Source organism: Megalopta genalis, chromosome 13 (genome assembly GCF_051020955.1).
Source record: "Megalopta genalis isolate 19385.01 chromosome 13, iyMegGena1_principal, whole genome shotgun sequence".
NCBI classification, from domain to species: domain Eukaryota; kingdom Metazoa; phylum Arthropoda; class Insecta; order Hymenoptera; family Halictidae; genus Megalopta; species Megalopta genalis.
This window is the reverse complement of record NC_135025.1, coordinates 7,880,562-7,895,672: the sequence shown is the minus strand read 5'-3', so window position 1 is coordinate 7,895,672 and position 15,111 is coordinate 7,880,562.

The following is a 15,111-nucleotide window of genomic DNA, read 5'->3' as shown; positions in this document are numbered from 1 at the left end:
TAACAAAAAAGCTAAACGAGCTATCTAATTTTAATTTGAAATATTTGAAAGATGCTATAAGTATGCATAGTGTCAATGAGTTTCCTCTACGTTTATTTGCTTCCCTTTTAATTTTCTCAAAAAGTGCATTTTGTCCCATCCATCGATTGTTTGCATTGAATGGAATAATGCGACGAACTAAAATAATCTTGTAAGTCATTATTCTCGTAAGTACTGTTTTTCTATTCATTCTAAGTGCACATAATCTTAAATTACATAAATCTTCTTTGCATCTTTAGTTAATATCACATTCTAGTATTTTATGTTAATCCTTTAAATTATATATTTATAATATATATATATATATATTTTTTAATTATATAATATATATATATATTTATAATCCTTTATAAATTATATATATAATCCTTTCAATAAAAGGAAATTGAAAAAAATTAACAAAAATTTTTGAATGAAAATATCTTAAACGAAATTAACGACATAATAAGCAAAGAAAGTTAAATAAATTATTTAACTTATGAAAACTTCGATATTTATAACCTCATTTGCAGCTTCTTTCATTCTTCCTATCTGGAAAATTTTTAATTCATGTAATTCGTGTTATACAATTTAACTTCTCAATTTTAATTTCATTAAACAAAATACTTTAGTTTTGTAAAATATTAGAGATTGTTGACGTGACAGTAATAGCGTTAACCAATCTCTGATAAAAGAATGATATTCGATGGTTTCGAGTCATGTATGCATTCTTCGTACAACTACATGAAACATTCGGATCGTAAAGGGTTAAGTCGATTCTACGTCGAAACGAGGACACCGGTGATGTAGACCGGGCCACGCCCTGTATGCCTTGTTGAAGAAACCAAAGAGTGCGGCGGTCGAAGCGTCACACTGTCTCTAAACGGCGAAAACGTGGCCAAAACATGACGCTGCTGAAAGGTAGGCTACATTATGCACCATAAAATGTGCTCGTACAAACAATGCGACGTGACAGCTGATTTTTGCGAATACCTCAAAGTAATAGTATCAACGATAAATCTTCACAAACATTTTAGCGAAATTTTAAAGAATACGCAACTTTTACAAAATATTTTCCAAATTTATTTTTATGGAGTACTTACAATGTAAAACGCGTTTTTTTTCTAAGGTAACTATAGGATTTCTCGTATCGGCATTTTTCACATATATTCGTTACACTTTTGTCAATATTTATAAATTTTTACAACGAGAAATAGTCAAAATTAGTGATAGGAAAGAACCTCGCATGCAATCGCGTATCAAAGAGACAAAAAAAAGCGAAAAAATGTTTAATTAGGATGTCTTTGTCTAAGAAAATAGAAAATTGAATGATTTTGACTTTCGATGATTTTCCTTTTGGTGACAAGGCAGATACTAATAAGATGACAGATTTTAAGTAATACGTTTACAGGTCTGAATAATTTCAATTATAAAAATTTTGTATAATTTATACCAATCGACAAGATTGCACGTATTAGATACGTCAACGATTGTAGATTATACTATCGTGTTCTGCTCGACTCGCCAACATAGTACATGCGCCTGTTATCATAAACACGCTGTTTCTCTAACTTCGGTATCATAGCAGTTGTGGCACTGTATGCCAGTTTTGGTAGCTGCCAGCGTAACATCGATAGTAAAATAACACTGGTTATGCATATGTGCTTAACAATGCTTTGGATGTTGATAATGAAATAGAGAAACCGAGAATAGAACCGATATGTATACTAGTACATTTAACCGGTATATTTATACAGAGTGATCCCGGAAAAACTGATGCAAACAAAAAATAGAAAAAAAATGACGATAGGGGTAGAAAACATATGGCATAATTCGCGTCTTAACTTCCTACGATCTTATTTTTATGTGGATGCACCGATGCATCCGCCAGGTGCAATTCCACTTTATTCTTTAACGCCGACCCAATTTTTATGTTAAACTAATCGATCCGTTTCATTATACTGCGTATATAAAAGTATCGAGCCAAGGTTATCCAAATGTCGATACTTCGCGAGATACTTGACATTTTATGTCCGAAACGTATTTTATTACCAGACTGCGGATTTTATGCATTAAAAAATGAATTTATATGCAATTTAATATAGTAAGAAGATCAAACAGATTTAAACATGTCAGTGTATTATTTATAATCTATCGAAGCGATGGAACGAAAAATGAACTGTCTAATTTAGTTTCTATTTCGCGCAATCGATGCAGTCAATTTTTATTTTTTATTTTTTATTTTGTACGAATGCGCAAACATTGCACTCTAAACATTTGCGCGAATGAATTCACGAAAAATAATGTTGGAAAGTATGGCTTAAATTTTTACATCCACTTTCGTATGCTCCTATCTATGTTTTATTGTATTGGGTTGGCAACTAAGTAATTGCCGATTTGTTCAATGAAATAAACAATTTTTTTACTTGGAATGAAGTTTAATCTGTAATGTATTTTCCATTTCGTTCGATGACCTTTTGCCATCTCTCTGACAACTTGAAAATTCCACGCTCGTAGAAAGTCTGATCCTTTTCGGCCAAAAACTGAGTTAAGTGAGATTTTACAGCGTCGTCATCGTTAAAAGTTTTACCACGAAGGGAGTTGTCCAGGGATCGAAATAAGTGGTAATCCGATGACGCGAGATCAGGGCTATATGGTGGGCGTAACATCAATTCCCAAGCAATATCCATCAATTTTTGCCGAGTGGACAAAGACGTGTGCGGCCTAGCATTGTCCTGCTGGAAAATGACACCTTTAGGATTGACCAATTCTGCTCGCTTTTCCTTGACCGCTGCATTCAATTTGTCCAGTTGCTAACATTCACTGATAATAAAAAATAACATAATAATAATAATAATAATTTTATAATATAACATTTACGGATATCATAAAAATGGGAGTGAGAGACATCTATAACTGAAATCGGCAATTACTTAGTTGCCAACCCAATATTATTTCTGCTATTTTTTTCGAGAAGGGATCGCAATCGTGGCGACGTTACATAATTTGTGCTTTCACCTAACCCCAAGTTTCGTTCGAAATCCCTGGTTTTCGCCAAGATTTCGCCGTTTGGAACCAGCGTGCGTCAGGCCCGTGAAAGAACCCCGCCCGAGTATTAAGAAGACGAGAAGCCTTGGCCGCGTCACGCGGAAACGTAAGACCCCGGTAGCAGCGGCCATTAGAGCAAAACATATAAATAATAGAAAGCCGGGATAAGTTTCGATGCTCTTAGCGTCCCACTGTCCCCTGCGTAAAGGCGGCCGGGATAAGAGGCTGCTTTTAAGGACATAAAATACGTAGACACGTAAGAATACCTGCGCGCGTTCGCCCCGCACATGTGACCCCGCTACTTATCCCTAGAACCGCGCCACTTTTCTCCCCCAGGAGAGGGTATCGGTGGCGTTACCACCGGATAGACGGCTGGGGGGGCGGGGGCGGGGGGGATTACCGAACGATCGTCGGGTTCGATCGAAGGATCGAATCGATCCGGCGAGGATCCACGCGGGCTCGTCTAGCGGCGAGCATAACGGGGCCGTGCCATAACCTGCGGGATTTCCAGGATGATTTTTCGACTCGCAGACAGCGGCGCGGCGGAACGCGAGGATATTTCTGTGTCTGGCATTAGCGACACCCAGCACAATATAGTCCGTACACGTCGCAGACTTAACCTTCGAATTCACGATACAGGGGGTGCCGCGGAATAGCTGCGTCGCGGGGGCATATTTTTGCTCGGATCGTCTCGCGTGGACACACCCTTCGATCTAGGGGTCGCACTGGATGGATGCGGGACATTCGTTTGGAAATGAGCCGTTTATTTTGAAAGTGGCATAAGTCACTTTACCGTAATGAAAAGTGGTGATTTTTTAATGTTTATACGAAATTATTTATACCGAGAAAAATATCAGTATCCTGAGATAACAAATACAAGTAAATCTTCTCGAAAGTTAGCATCCATATTTTTAAACGTGTTAAAACGCAAACCCTTAAATATATCGATTTAAAAACAAAGTGACCGACTTAAAAACAAAGTGACTCATGTCACTTTCAAAATAAACGGCTCAAATGGGAAACTTTATTTTTGCAGTGCTGTAACTGATTGTATGGAGGGGGTAAGTCTGCCAATTATTCTGCCCGTTAATGTGACGTCTGAGACAAATTTTTTATCGAGAAATTAAATGTGGATTTCGTGTTGACGTTTCGTATATATGTACGAATTTTTTTCATAACTGAAATACGTAAAGAACGCGAGATATTTAATAAAATATAGAAAACAGTTTTTGAACGTGTTATTGTGTCTTTGAAAAATTATTGTGTGTCACTAACTCAGTCTTTTCTAGTTACTGTGTGTCAATTTTTGTACAATGATCGCTGTGCAATGATAAGGCAATTTAAATATGAAATAACAAAAGCATAGAAATGAAATAAAATTACAGGAAATTAAATCATATAAAATGAAATAACATTTGTTTAATATAATGATTTAATGTAATAATATTTAGTAATGATTTAATGTAATAATTTTTAGTAATGTGTGAACTGTCCTTTACGTTGTATACAATATAAAACTTAAACAAACCATGTAATTTCATTTAAACGTAATGCTTTTGTTATTTCGTATTCAAAGTGTCTTATCATTTGGTCCACGCAGAATTTAATTTTCTCTTGTATAAATAACAAATGGTTACGTCAAAACTAGTACCATATTTTGTTGTGTACTCATTTTCCACGTATAATACACGTACAAATAGATGTTCATATTCAAAAATCTTGAGGTGTCTTACTATTTTCTCCACCGGTGTAGCTGCAATGCTTGCGAAACGTGGGGAAAATAATTCCACCAGGACACGGCTTATACCGAAAAGCCTCGAGAGTCAGAACTATATAATTAAACTACGTTCAATTTTCTCTGCATGCAGAAGAGCTCCTACCACATGGAAATCGAATGACGTTAATATTCTTTGAACAATCGGGTGCAAACAAACTAAAAAAATTACAGTTTTCTGGAATGGCATATAAAGATGAAAATATAACAACCTCATCCAAAATCATTGTTAAAAGCGTTGTCTGACGCGAAAGCGTGGATATTCTATAATTATACTGCAAATGTTTGTGCAAGATAAAAATTGACTACCTCAATTGCAACGAACTAAAGCGAAACAAAATTTGATTCCTTCGCTGAAAGGAAAAGGAGTTTAAAGATAATGTAAGATTCTTTTTTTACCTATTCTATATATTCTACACAGTTAAAACTTTAAGAAAATAAAAGAAATCGACATTTTTGAACCGTTGGGATGGTGTTAATTTAATTTATTAACACTTTGCCGTCTGGATGACAACAAATAATCATTTTCTTGAATGCTCGTGAAATGCCGGAGAACTGAAAGTAGTCAAAAGTTAATAGTTAAAACTCCAATTCTGATATTTTAGAAGTTTTATCCATTTTTGTAAAGGTCATAACCTTGACATAACCTTAAAATATGCCGGCTAAACGCAAAAGTTTTCGCACAAACCGGACCGTATTGTGCTAAGAAAACGAAGAGAAAAGAATTGTACTTTGCATACAAATTCGCAGTGCAGTCATGACTCTAGTAGACTAGAGTTAATAATTGAAGAATAACCCCGACAATAAGGCTCACAATTGTTGCATCATAGAACAATGATGGCTACCAAAGCGTTCGAAGGAAAAAGGATTTCTGTTTGCAGCGGCAGAGGCACTGAAAAATGTTGGCGTCGATTAAAATACTGTTCCGGATGCTCGGAACGCCTGAATATTTCAATCCAAGGAATCCCGTAGCACCATTTTGTCCTTCCTGGGATGAAGCTGCGTCTTATCCCCGGCCCTGAAACTTTCAGCGGCAGGCTACGCAACCGGTCCGATTGTTTTCCTATTGTTCAATTTTGAAGGAAGTTATTCCGCCCGAATTCCGGCGCGGAAATGGCTCGGCTACTGGATTAAAAACGGACCATCCACGTAACTCGAATTCATTGGGCCTTCCAGCACAGATATTGTTCTTCCTTGATTAAGTTTCCATTTTTTACGCCGACCGGAAGCCCTCTATCCCATCGACTGCAGCATTGCGTTGAATTGTTACTGGGCGAAGGATCTTTACGAGTTCGAATATTTTTAGAATTAGTGGACAAGCCGAAAGGCTGCAATTTTCTTGTTCTATTTATGGAATTGCAGATTTTCGAATCGCAAGAAAAGGTATACTGGATTTCGATTACTGGAGGTTCGTCGGTTTTCTGTCGGCTACGCGATAAAATATTGAATTGAAAACAATTATTTAACTAGATAGATTATTATTATTTAATTAGATAGATGAAATATTAAATAGGTAAAATATTTAGATAAAATATCGAAAAAATAACCTACATATTATGAATGTTTAAGAAAATTCATATTGTCATATGTCATATTGTCAAATTAATATTTATTTCGTTGTGTCTCAACATTTTCTGTACTTTAGAAATGCATAAAAATCTAGTTTAAGTGCTATCGGCACCCAAGGAACACTTTTTACATTTTAAGAACACGAAACGTATTTTAATTTTTGGATAAATATTTATCAGGTTGAAAGAAGCGCAATGTGAGACGATTCGCTGTTGCATTTCATTGCATCGGACTCTAATTCTCACGAGCATCCACTCGTTCTCAGCGCAATAGCGTTCTAGAATTTCATTTTTAAGGGCCGCAAGCTTCTCCGCTCGTTTATTTAAAAACATCGCGCGGATAACATTGCGATTCTTCCGAGCTTTTCGACAATCTGTTCGCCGGAGATAGAAATCCATTTTCCTGGTACACCCGCGATTCGTTCGATGACTACTATCCGTTTCGCGCGACTCGAACGGGCATGAAACGTTCTTAATAAATTATCATCGGCGTTCCTCCGAGCACAATTTATCCTCTAACCGCAGAGGAAGGCTTTAAGTGATTGAAGCACGCGACCGAAGCGTTTCCATTCCCTGCGAGGTATCGACGGCCGCGCGCTGGAAATTGATAAAAATCGGTTGAAAGCCTTTTTGGATGGCTCGCGGCGTTCGCTACGCCTTCGCGTTTCGTGTTAACCCTTCCATGCGATTTTTTTTTCTCCATTTTCAGCAACCTATGATTCCCTTTAATCCTTCGCCCCCGATAGTTTTAGGGGCGGATGCACTTCGCCGGAACCGGTGACGTCAGCCACGTGACCCACATCCCCATGGTCTTCATAAAATATACAATCAATCTCGGATCCGAAATTTAACCTTTGACACTTCCTTCGTGTTAATGGACATCCGTACATTTTCGATGGAAAAAGGAAAACACGAGGCAATAAAATGTCAAAAGAATTTATGAATTGATTATTTTAATTTGGTTTCGATTTTTAAGAGAAGTTGAACTATCAGTATATTATTATAATAAGGGCTGGTGCCAAAAAATATTGACTAAATTACACATTATTTGCAATATACTGTCACCGTTATTGCTATATTAATCACTTTGAAGTTACTGAAACAAAACATGTTAAGATAAGAAAACAAAGAGAATGGTAGAAGAATTGACGCACATATTACTTCTTATAATTATATTATTAATAGTCTAATTATACAGAGTGTCCTAAAAATATCTCGTAATCCGGAAATGGGGAGTTCCGAAGATAATTCTAAGTAACTTTTTCCTTTGCAAAAATGCAATCTGCGGCTTCCTTGGCGAGTTATCAACGAAAAACACTGACCAATCGGAGAGCGAGCGCGGCCAGCGCTCCGCCCTTTCGGCCAATGCCGCGTCGCGCCGGCCGTCTGACGTAGCGGCAGTGGTCACGAGGGCGGGGCGTCAGTCGTATGCGATCTCTCATTGGTCAGTGTTTTTCGTTAATAACTCGTAAATGAAGCCGCGGATTGCATTTTCGCTAAGGAAAAAGTTGCTTCAAATGACCTTAGGAACCCCCATTCTCAAATTGCGAGACATCTTTGGGACACCTTGTATTATTACAGTAAAAAGTACAGCCACGGAAATGTGATTTCAAAATAAAATGAGAGTCACCGTGAAATTACAAAATATAACAAAATAATAGAACAAAGAGGATCATTTAAACACTTGAAAAGACTCCAGCATCATCGTTACAATAAAAAGTATCGCCACAAATTGTAAAAAACCTAATCCTGTCAAATAGGGATATATTTCTTGTAAAATAAATGAAGTACACGCGGGATCGTTCTTATTTTGATAAAATGCAGCTAACCGAGACGACCGAATGCATAAAAGTCGACTACAATGCTGCAGCCCGCAGAATTGCGTGCTTGTTTATACGAGATTCGTTTTAAGATGTTCTCATCGGGGATTCGAAAGTGTCGCGAGATGTATTCGTAGACAAACGATTCTTGATTACAGTATTTCGTTACGGGTTCGATGGTTTGTAGACACTCGAACATCCCTCTAATAAATCTCTGTTAAAATATACATAGACAGCGTGCTTTAATATATTCATAAGCGATTCCAGAAGATGTAGCTTTAATTTACATTCACTAAGTTCTCCCCTTCCACCGTTCTCCGCCGCCGTCGACCGAGCACGCCCGTGAATTTCCAATTCGGAACAGCCAGTCGTGTATTTATCATTTATCAGCGGAAACTCCGGTGACAGAGGGTCGCTGGAATCGTGGATATTGAAGGATTTAATATCCGTTTGTTGAATCCTACAAAGGGGGGAGCCCGTTCCGTGACGCGTATAGAAAAATCGTGCCGTGACACGTTTTAATTATTACGCGTTATTAAATCAAAAAGAATTGATCTTATTCTGTAACGCTGTGCGCGATTACATTACTTTCCTGTCGTTCTTCGTTCACGCCCAACGACAGTTTCCATTTCCAATTAAATCCTCGAATTACGGTAACGTAGCCGAAGTTCAACGTGCACGGAAGTGGCCATTATTTTTGTACTCTCGTAATTAGCCTGGACCATTTGCTGAAATACATTCTTGTAGATGTACTCACATAGTTTTCAAGACTTTCGAGTTTGCGGAAGATCGGTTCACAGGAATCAAATTAACAGAAATATATTTTTGTAATAAGAAATATTGCATCTGTTGTAAAAGTGTCACAATTTTTTATTATACAGGGTGGATCATCGGATATATTATTTTTTATATTGATTTTTATATTATATTATTATTATATTATTATATTATTTTTCTAGATTTTCTACATTATTTCGATTTCCATGCAAAATTACAACGCACTGGCCATTATTTCCATGCCTCGTGCACTGTACTGTTCACGCGCATGTTTCACAGAACACTTATATCTCCACGCCTGCGTGGGTGTCACATTACACTTCGAACTTCAACGTTTCGGTTTTGCTTTGCTTTTCGACCGTACCGATGGTCGAGTGCATAGAATGTAAACACATGAAAAACCGCGACAGAACGTAAAAGCGAATGTGTCGCATTGACACACAGAGATTCTTTCCTAACAAAGATTTGCGGCTTTTACAACATTTTTTGGCATCTACAAGCATATATGCTTCACGTAAAACAAGTGAACAGTTTCGGGTCAAGTCCACAAATAACGGAACAGTGTCACTTGTTACAGGAAAATTGTGTCAAATTGCGAAGAGAGGCGGACGAGGGTTAAATATTGATGACAAGAGAATAGAATTTGATTTCGATTTAAAAGAACCGCATAACGTTTATACTTAACAGGTTATTATGTAAGACATAATGGTTTAAACATATGAGTGAGGTATAAGGGTTGAATATAAGAGATGAACATGAGGGTTAATATGAGGAGTTCCATATATACAATTAAATATAAGGTGTTACATACTATTATTATTATAAATACTATAATAATAATAATTATTATTATTAAATACTATAATAATAATTATTATTCTCATTAAATACTATAATAATAATAATTATTCTTATTAAATACTATAATAATAATAATTATTATTATTAAATACTACTATTATGTTAAGACATGTGACTTTTGTATTTAACAATTTCTAATCACACAGATACCTAGTTTAAAAGTTACTTGGGGTGTGCAAGTAGGTAACATAGAGAACAGAAAACAAGAATGTGTAACATATTAAATAAAAATATGTACTACTACTAGAGTACTGTCTACAATAGATTCGTTCTTTCCTAAAAGTCGATAATCAATTCCTGATCAGAGGGGTTCAAGGAACAACGCTGGCGACACTTTGTTGCAACAAAGCAGGTTCACCTGATTATGCAATTGTGATTATGCAAAGGGTCCCTGCTTGGCCGGAATCAGAGAACCGGCAGCATTCTTTCCCGTGTTCTATTTACCGTATTTTACGTGTGAGTCGGACTCGGGCAATGGGAGAGAAAGAGAGAGGGAGAGAGAGAGAGAGAGAGAGATGGAGAGAGAAAGAGGGAGAGAGAGAGCCCTTCGGCCTGCGTACAAAGTGGCAGGGCGCAGTAAATGCTTATAACCCCGAGGCAAACGCTTCGGGTGGAGGGTTAAATAGCGGAAAGGGGGCGGCCGAGGAGGAGCCGGCCCCGGTGACTTTGTTCTCCGCCGTGGAAACCGGCTACTCCTCGGTAAATTCTGCAGATACACGGAGGCCGGATGCCAGGCCAGGTCGGCGAAGAAGCCAAACAGCGTAATGCATCCAAAGAGGCAAAAACCGTAGCCGAATTAGAACGTGGCGAGGGTGGGAGCGGAAGGACCCCGTCTGTGGGGGAGGGGGGTGGCCAGCCCGCCGAAGAAGCTACGACTGTTTTATTAAAACTTTCCTCGGGATTGCTGCCGGCTCCATTGTCTGCTAATTTTCGGTTCCTCAATGAACGCCGGCTGTCTGCGCGAATATTCGGTGTCCAGCTTTCGGATGGTTGACTTTGGGTTCCTGTTGACCCGGAGTTACAGACATTTTACTCAAATTCGAAGTTTTTAGGTACCGGCATAAAACATCCCCTGGCTGCGTTGGATCGCACGAAAGCTTTATTGTCGTACTTTGACGAGTCTGGCGTGACGGTGATGTCTGGCAACCCTTCGCCGTACTTTGACCCTTTCGACACTAACGGGGCACGTGTGTCCCTGCGTTATTTTGCACTAATCTAACGTGACCGACGATTACAAAGAACTGATTTCGATAAAAGTTTCAGCATGCGTATAAGTCACAGAGATCTGTTTAGAAAATTTTCGTTATAGGCTCGCAATCGGATAAGAAGATATTCTCATTCTGAGATACTTATTCGTTAGAAAATTAGTCGGCGCAATTTTCTTTTTTAGTATTAGCATCTCTTTGACGGTGTGAGGAGTAGTATCAGCGTGTCTTTGGCAGAATTAGTATTATTATTAGTATGCTGTGCAAGCCTGATTTCTAGAATGGCTCCAATTTTCTGATGTATTGTACTTTATGAATTTCTCGAATTTCCAACGTTTGGACAATATTCCGTTTCACACAATATTTCGTCACGAAGATTCGTCTTCAGAATAAAAAAATAAAAAAATAAATTCGTCTTCAGGAAATTAGTCGGTGCAATTTTCTTTTTTGGTATTAGCATCTCTTTGACGGTGTGAAGAGTAGTATCAGCGTGTCTTTGGCAGAATTAGTATTATTATTAGTATGCTGTGCAAGCCTGACTTCTAGAATGGCTCCAATTTTCTGATGTATTGTACTTTATGAATTTCTCGAATTTCCAACGTTTGGACAATATTCCGTTTCACACAATATTTCGTCACGAAGATTCGTCTTCAGAATAAAAAAGTAAATAAATAAATTCGTCTTCAGGAAATTAGTCGGTGCAATTTTCTTTTTTAGTATTAGCATCTCTTTGACGGTGTGAGGAGTAGTATCAGCGTGTCTTTGGCAGAATTAGTATTGTTATTAGTATGCTGTGCAAGCCTGATTTCTAGAATGGCTCCAATTTTCTGATGTATAGTACTTTAAGTGGATAACATTCCTGTGAATTTCTCGAATTTCCAACGTTTGGACAATATTCCGTTTCACACAATATTTCGTCACGAAGATTCGTCGTCAGAATAATCCGCGTCGCTCCGATGCGATGTTGCGACGCGGCAGTCAAAAAGTTAGAAGCATCACGGCGCGAGTATTTGGAAAGACTTAATTGTAGACGGGGCAACTTGTTGCCAGGACGGTAGATTTTATGCGCTCCTGGCAAACACGAATCAACGAATCACAGTGAAATATAAACTTTGGAAGGGATTTATTACGTTCCTAAAATCCCGATTACTTAAATGAGTCTACCGAGTGCAGCGAGTTTACTGAAAGTGGCGTTAGGTCCCGTATTAAATTTAAGCGGCAAAGACCAAATCTAATTTATGGGAGATTCTTGAATTATCACACGAATATTTACTTGTTGAAAGACTTCGCTTCGAGAAAGTGGGAAAGCGAAGAATTCTACGCGGTCTGCGATATTTGTTTCTCCAGAAAATTCCTAGATTTCCTAATAATCAGATTAAGTTTTCAATGTTCTTAATTTTCATTATTTCGTCTACGACTATCCTGATGCAAAATTGTCTACTTTAAAAAATAAAATGGGTATCATATATTTTTATCTTCTCCTGTACGAATAGATTATTATTTAATTGCATTTAATTCCTATAACGTTTACAGGAAAGATAACAATTCTTCTTTATAATTGAGATATATAAATAATATATAAATATATTGTTTTATAAAAATTACAAGGTTTGATACTTTTAAGATTCATGCGATTATTATTATAATAAGAAGCACATATTATAATATGTGCTTGAATAAAGAAGTCTATTTAAAAATTTCTCACAGAAACGGTTCTATAATTTCGATAACTATGCCAGAAAGAATAAGGAACCAGTCATTTTGACTGATTCGACAAATAACATTTTTAAGTTGTGGTACTCATGATACAAATTTTTTTGTTTAACTGTTTCAGAAAATCTCAGAAGTGATTTATGTATACATGTGTATATATGTTGTGTACATGCAGTCGACATTCTTGTAACAAGAGAATTTTAAGAGAAATAAAATATAGTTTCTTAATTAGTTTCTCCCTTAGAGTCTCGTATAATTTATATTGCCGCAATCTGATTAATATTCACGATTCAAACTAATAATTCTGGTATAAGGAAACTGTCATAATTACAGAGAACACGTCAACAAATTATTTACTCTTCAGACTGCACATGTTAATAAAAATTCCACAAAAGAACCAGCACGATGTATGCATTGTACATTGAAGTACAGTTTACAATTAAACAGTGTTCCGGATATTTATAATATCCTCAAAATGTCATACACAGAATACATCCGTCATCGTATATCAATTTTCCATCACTTTACATCGTACGGTTTTCCTATTCCATTAAATCCTGCTTCTAAAACACGCGCAAACTCGTCCAAACCAATAAAGCTTAAACAATATTACCCACACCGTCGCGTGGCAATAAACCGCCAAAGGACACGGAGCCCGTCGAAAACCACCGAAAAATGTGTCAAATTGCCACGCGGGATGTCTAAGGCCGAAAGGGTTGATCGCGAATGCCCGTGCTGAATATGCGGTCCTTCGGTGCGCCAGGCGGTCGTCTCTCAATATCGATGCAAATTTTTTGTATCCACTATGTCCGCCGGTCGTCTAGACCGTTAAGCTCGTCACTCCGTGGCCGTAGACACCAAAGAAACCGTTCCTCGAAGGGAAATTAATAGCGCGTCTCCGGGCGGACAGTATACTAACTACGCATCCCCGAAATGACACGCTGATATATCATCCGAGCGTGAATGTCATCGCTGGTTATATTCGAGTCTGAGGGATTTCGGGCAGCCGAGCCTCGGCTCGATTCCCGCGGCACAATTTCGATGCAAATTCCCAGCCCCGAGAAGTGTCCGCGGAAAGACAAAACCGGGAAACAGTGATCGCGAGCTTTTTGTTTACACAACGGCTGGGGAAAAATTCATCTCGATCGCGCGGGGATCCGTTCGACCGAACGGGTTCCTCGCGGTTCGAACCCCTCCCGAACCCCCATCGACTGCTCAATATCGCGAGACTTCCGTGTTGTTCCGTTTACGGATCGTTAGACAAGCTTCTCGTCGCGCCGACCGCGAAAGAAATTCGCTATGCGAGTTCGGATTTCCCGACACTTTCGGGATCTCGGGGCTCTGCGATCGTGTCACGGAGCCGCCATCGCGGAGCATCGATAATATTTTGTAGACAGGGCGCGGACCGGATTGATTGAAATTTTATTCAAATCCGTGCTTTGCTGTTTTACCCCATCCGATGTCGATACTCTCTTGGCCTATCGCAAATTGATGCTTGCACTTGCAAATTCCTATTTCGACGGGGAAACACGTCGACTGGCCACTTTTGTGAATTTATTGGGACTCGAAGTTGCTTGTTTGGGATGAAACACGAATTTTGAGAGGGTGTGTTGTTCGTAGATCGTGGATTTTTATGCGAGATGTGTAGATATTTTGTACGCTAATTGTTATACTAGATACAGGAGCTACGGAGAAATTTAGAGACTGTGTAAGTTACTGTAATTATTACTGTATTTTGTTTAAATACAATATTTTTATGAATATATAATTTTATGAAGGATGTCAAAGTATATTTCCTTCTTACCAAGGATGTTCTTCTTATACCAATATATATTCTTATATATTCTTATATATTATTATATAATATATAATATATATTCGTATATATATTATTATATAATATATATTTGTATATATTCTTCTTATACCAATTAGCTGTATAATCATTTAAATCAGTTGGAAATAGCTCAGCAGTAATTTTAGAATCCTTCAATATTTTCACTGTTTTGCATTTGATCCACTCATTTTTGTTGTAAAAGCTTAAAATCCTCAGTCTAATTATAACCGAATATAAAATATAATACAAAATACAATATAAAATACAATATAAAATATTGTACCGTCAAAATTAATCTTCGCTAACATTCAAATTTCGTTTCTTTAAATAAACTGCTGTGCCATTTTGTTATTTTTTTCGCACGAACGGTTCGCACAAGAACGCAAAAACTTCGTTGCAACTACGACAGTTCCTTTGTCCGCAGATCGAGCAGGAGATTGTTAAAACAAGTTGGAATTGCGAACCAAGAAGAATTTCGTTCCGTTAGACA